The 5,468-nt window shown below is 47.6% G+C and overlaps 1 non-coding gene across 1 annotated transcript; it reads right to left on the reverse strand.

Moving 5' to 3' along the window:
- Nucleotides 1-5,096: 5,096 nt before the first annotated feature.
- Trnas-cga lies at nt 5,097-5,171 on the reverse strand. The gene has a single exon. It is a non-coding gene; the product is annotated as a tRNA-Ser (tRNA).
- Nucleotides 5,172-5,468: the final 297 nt, after the last annotated feature.

The raw sequence follows: 5,468 nt of genomic DNA on the forward strand, positions 1-5,468 counted from the left end.
ACGGCGAAGCGGGAATGGCTGGAGAACAAAGGTAGGTAGGTGGTTAGTATTTAACGTCCCGTCGACAACAAGGTCATTAGAGACGGAGCGCAAGCTCGGGTTAGGGAAGGATTGGGAAGGAAATCGGCCGTGCCCTTTCAAAGGAACCATCCCGGCATATGCCCGAAACGATTTAGGGAAATCACGGAAAACCTAAATCAGGATGGTTGGAGACGGGATTGAACCGTCGTCCTCCCGAATGCGAGTCCAGTGTGCTAACCACTGCGCCACCTCGCTCGGTTGGAGAACAAATGTAAGGATGTAGAAGCATATATCATTAGGGGTAAGATAGATGGCGCCTAAAAAAATTAGAGAGATGTTTTGAGAAAACAGAACCACCTGTGTGAATATCAAGAGCTCAGATGGTAAATCAGTCCTAAGCAATGAAGGGAAAGCCGAAATGAGGAAGGAGTATATAGAGGGTCTGTACATATGCGATTTTCTGGAGGGCAATATTATGGAAATGGAAGAATATGTAGATGAAGATGAAATGAGAGATATGATACTGCGTGAAGAATTTGACAGAGCACTGAGAGACCTAAGTCGAAAAAAGAACCCGGGAGTAGACAACATTCCATTAGAACTACTGATAGCCTTGGGAGAGTCTAGGCGCTACAGTCTGGAGCCGAGCGACCGCTACGGTCGCAGGTTCGAATCCTGCCTCGGGCATGGATGTGTGTGATGTCCTTAGGTTAGTTAGGTTTATTTAGTTCTAAGTTCTAGGCGACTGATGACCTCAGAAGTTAAGTCGCATAGTGCTCAGAGACATCTGAACCAACCTTGGGAGAGCCAGCCCTGATAAAACTCTACCACCTGGTGAGCAAGATGTATGAGACAGCTGAAATACCCTCAGGCTTCAAGCAGAATATAATAATTCCAACCCAAAGAAAATAGGTGTTGACATGTCTGAAAATTACCGAACTATCAGTTTAATAAGACACCGCTGCAAAATACTAACACGAATTCTTTACAGACGAATGGAAAAACTTATAGAAGCCAACCTTGAGGAAGATCAGTTTGGATTCTGTAGAACTGTTGGAACACTTGAGGCAACACTGACGCTACGACTTATCTTAGAAGAATGATTAAGCAAAGGCAAACCTACGTTTCTAGCATTTGTAGACTTACAGAAATCATTTGACAATGTTGACTGGAAAACTGTGTTTCAAATTCTGAAGGTGGCGGGGGTCAAATACAGGGAGCGAAAGGCTATTTGCAATTTATACAGAAACCAGACAGCAGTTATAAGAGTCGAGGGGCATGAAAGGGAAGCAGTGGTGGGGAAGGGAGTGATCCCATCCCCTATTCAATCTATTTATTGAGCAAGCAGCAATGGAAACGAAAGAAAAATTTGGAGTAGGAATTAAAATCCAAGGAGAAGAAATAAAAACTTTGATGTTTGCCGATGACATTGTAATTCTGTCAGAGATAGCAAAGGACTTGGAAGAGCAGTTGAACGCGACAGTGTCTTCAAAGGAGGTTATACGATGAACATCAACAAAAGCAAAACGAGGATAATGGAATATAGTCGAATTAAATCAGGTGATGCTGAGGGAATTAGATTAGGAAATGAGACACTTTAAAGTAGTAGATGAGTTTTGCTATTTAGGGAGCAAAATAACTGATGATGGTCGAAGTAGAGAGGATATAAAATATAGACTGGCAACGGCAAGAAAAGCGTTCCTGAAGAAGAGAAATTTGTTACCATCGAGTACAGATTTAAGTGTCGGGAAGTCTTTTGTGAAAGTATTTGTATGGAGTGTAGCCATGTATGGATGTGAAACATGGACGATAAATAGTTTAGACAAGAAGAGAATAGAAGCTTTCGAAATGTGGTGCTTCAGAGGAATGCTGAAGATTATATGGGTAGATCACGTAACTAATGAGGAGGTACTGGATAGAATTGGGGAGAAGAGGAATTTGTGGCACAACTTGACTAAAAGAAAGGACTGGTTGGTAGGACATTTTCTGAGGCTTCAAGGGATCGCCAAGTTAGTATTGGAGGGAAGCGTGAAGAGTAAAAATTGTAGAGAGAGAGCAAGAGATGAACACACTAAGAAAATTCAGAAGGATGCAGGGTGCAGTAGTTATTTGGAGATGAAGAAGCTTGCACAGGATATAGTAGCATGGAGAGGTGCATCAAACCAATCTGGACTGAAGACCACAACAACACACACACATACACACACACACACACACACACACACACACACTTTTGTGTGTGTGTGTTTTGTAATACTAGGGACCATAGGAGGAACCGACTTCGCGAAGAGGGCGGAGCGACAAAGCCCTACTCTCAGTGGGACTATCGACGCATAGTTTCTCGGAGAAGAACATTCTAATGACCGGAGCATAACCGGTACCGGGAGTGGAAAGCCGTGGATCAACTCCTCATTAAGTAACACCCCAACTCCAACGAGGGTTATGAAAGACACTACAATGAAAACTGGAGAAAAACTGTCTCTATTTGGGATTTCGGACGACTACTCAATGTCGTTCATTAAAAAGTGCAATAAATCAAGGACTTTTTCTCGCCGTCAGCAAACAAGTAGTGGACTGCGGCTCCACAACATTTTTGGGAAGTATCCTGAGTCTGGAAAGAGAAGCAGGTGAGGAGGTATCTGATGAGGAATTGTACAGGTAATAAAGGACCGCATTTGTCGCGCCAAGAACCAGACACCTATCGCCGATCCGCACACCAGGCGATGCTCGCCCATGTCCAGAACACCACAGGCGACACGTAATGGATTGTCTGCAAGGTGAATCCCGTGCAGGCGAGACCGATATACTTATCTGCCATTGACTGAATGGTACCATGCCAAAAATGGCTCTGTGCACTATGGGACTTAACTTCTGACCGAGCGAGGTGGCGCAGTGGTTAGACACTGGACTCGTATTCGGGAGGACGACGGTTCAATCCCGCGTCCGGCCATCCTGATTTAGGTTTTCCGTGATTTCCCTAAATCGCTCCAGGCAAATGCCGGGATGGTTCCTTTCAAAGGGCACGGCCGACTTCCTTCCCCGTCCTTCCCTAATCCGATGAGACCGATGACCTCGCTGTCTGGTTTCCTTCCCCGAAACAACCAACCAACCAACCAACCAACTCAACTTCTGAGAACTAACTTACAACTACTTAAACCTAACTAACCTAAGGACATCACACACATCCATGCCCGAGGCAGGATTCGAACCTGCGACCGTAGCGGTAGCGCGGTTCCAGACTGAAGCGCCTAGAACCGCTCGGCCACTCCGGCCGGCGGTACCATGCAGATTGGACGTCAGTGGCGAGATAAGGACTGAACATCGATCACCAGATGGTGCGCCAGTCTACGTGGGGACCCTTCCCCTCACACACATTCGGTGACTTGTTCTGCTGAAGAAAGCCATAGATCGCATTCGTGGACATCAACCGCGTTGCTAATATCGCAGTAAGCTCAGTTCGAGGAAAAATGGCGGAAGTAAAAGAAGGGCGGCGGGACGTCCGAACGCTAGATTGTGGCTGAGAGAGAGCATAGTGCAAGGGCCTCCAGCAACAAGCTGGTATGGCATGTGGGGAACGGCGCCACAACAGCATTTGAGAACTGACGAAAAGGGCTGTTGCTCTGTCAGGGACATGATACAGACCTAAACCACCCATGCAACCTGGAAGGAAGAGGGTCTTCTACTGTTTCTTGAACAGCAAGCTGTGGCAAAAATATGAACCCAGTGCCAGTAGCACGCATCGGACCACGGACGGTGGACTGGGGTGTGTCTGTGCCACGTAGGGGATACATGATACCAAATATACATTTGCATATTAAGTCCTTTGTAGAAGACTGAGGACTCGTAAACGATGATCTCTGCACTTGCGCAAAGAACAAGGACGAGATTGTCCACATAAGAAGTGCAGCTGAATACATGGCAACCACGAGGCATCCCAGACAGGCGTTGTCGGAGTCTTCAGAGAAACAGTTCCATGGAGAAAGCATACAACTGTGCAGAGAGCAGGCAGCCTTGACGCACGGAATCACGAATCAAGATGGGAGGACTGAGACAGCCATCTGCGAAGGAGATGCATTACGACGTCAACGGTAGTGTCAGGGTATCCCATATTGGGGAGCACCTCTTCCAGGTAGTTGTGATCGACCTGATTGAACGCCTGGCTGAAGTCAAGTACAGATAAGCCATTACGTCTCGATACCAACAGAGGGCAGTGCGGATGCTACTAACACCTCCCAAGGAGGTTCGATCAGGGGAAATCTCATACTGGGCCGTTCGTTTACATGATGCAGCCAACAGCCGGATAAAGATCTTTGTGTTGCTGTTCAGCAATGTCAAGGGGCAGCAATGAAATATCCATGATGTACATGAGGTTTGTGTTGGGAAAGAGGAGACTATCGAGGAAACTGTCTGGAGCTCGCACGATAGGCGACATAAGATGCCGACACATTTCCGTCGACACTGGCGCCAGTATGGGACGAACTGTCTGATCAGATTGTAATGGGAGGCCGTCAGAGCCAGGCAACTTATTCGTAGAACTCACCTGGATAGCATCATGGACTTTGTCCTCCTCGACGTTGGCAAGCAGATTCATCTTTGCATCCCCAGGAACCAAGCAAATTAGAGTCGAGGGACCGCCACAATGCTAGCAGGATGGTGACGTTGTGCATAGCACAACTTAATATAATGTGCATGGAGGGCACACCCTAAATCACGTTGGGTATCTAACCGCCGCCCATCATCAGTCACAAGGACATTAATCAAAGAGTTCTGACGGTGGCATTCCGCTATAGAAAGCTGAACTAAACCGTCGTGTGTGTGTGCCCTGGCCATAGCTCCTTCAAGCTGAGGTCAAGAGAGGGCAGTGAGCTGTGCCTCGGCACAATTCACCATCGCCTGACGCTCTGGCGAATACGGCATCATAGCACATTCCCAGAGAATAGTGAACTAGAAATCTCAAGCTCGTCATATCCAGACCGCGACCTCCCTACCATAAACAATCAAGGCCTTACAGAGGTCAGGCTTTTTGCACAGGACCACCATGACAGGGCTGAAACTTCCTGGCAGATTAAAACTGTGTGCCGGACCGAGACTCGAACTCGGGACCTTTGCCTTTCGCGGGCAAGCGCTCTACCAACTGAGCTATCCAAGCACGACTCACGGCCCGTCCTCACAGCTTTACTTCTGCAGTACCTCGTCTCCAGTAAAGCTGTGAGGAATGGCCGTGAGTCGTGCTTGGGTAGCTCAGTTGGTAGATCGCTTGCCCGCGAAAGGCAAAGGTCCCGAGTTCGAGTCTCGGTCCGGCACACAGTTTTAATCTGCCAGGAAGTTTCATATCAGCGCACACTCCGCTGCAGAGTGAAAATCTCATTCTGGATGACAGGGCTGATTGATATGCACGTCGACGACAGGCTGTCCATGTGGTCTCAGTGAGCTACTGGCTGTCAGGT

Source organism: Schistocerca piceifrons, chromosome 2 (genome assembly GCF_021461385.2).
Source record: "Schistocerca piceifrons isolate TAMUIC-IGC-003096 chromosome 2, iqSchPice1.1, whole genome shotgun sequence".
NCBI lineage: Eukaryota > Metazoa > Arthropoda > Insecta > Orthoptera > Acrididae > Schistocerca > Schistocerca piceifrons.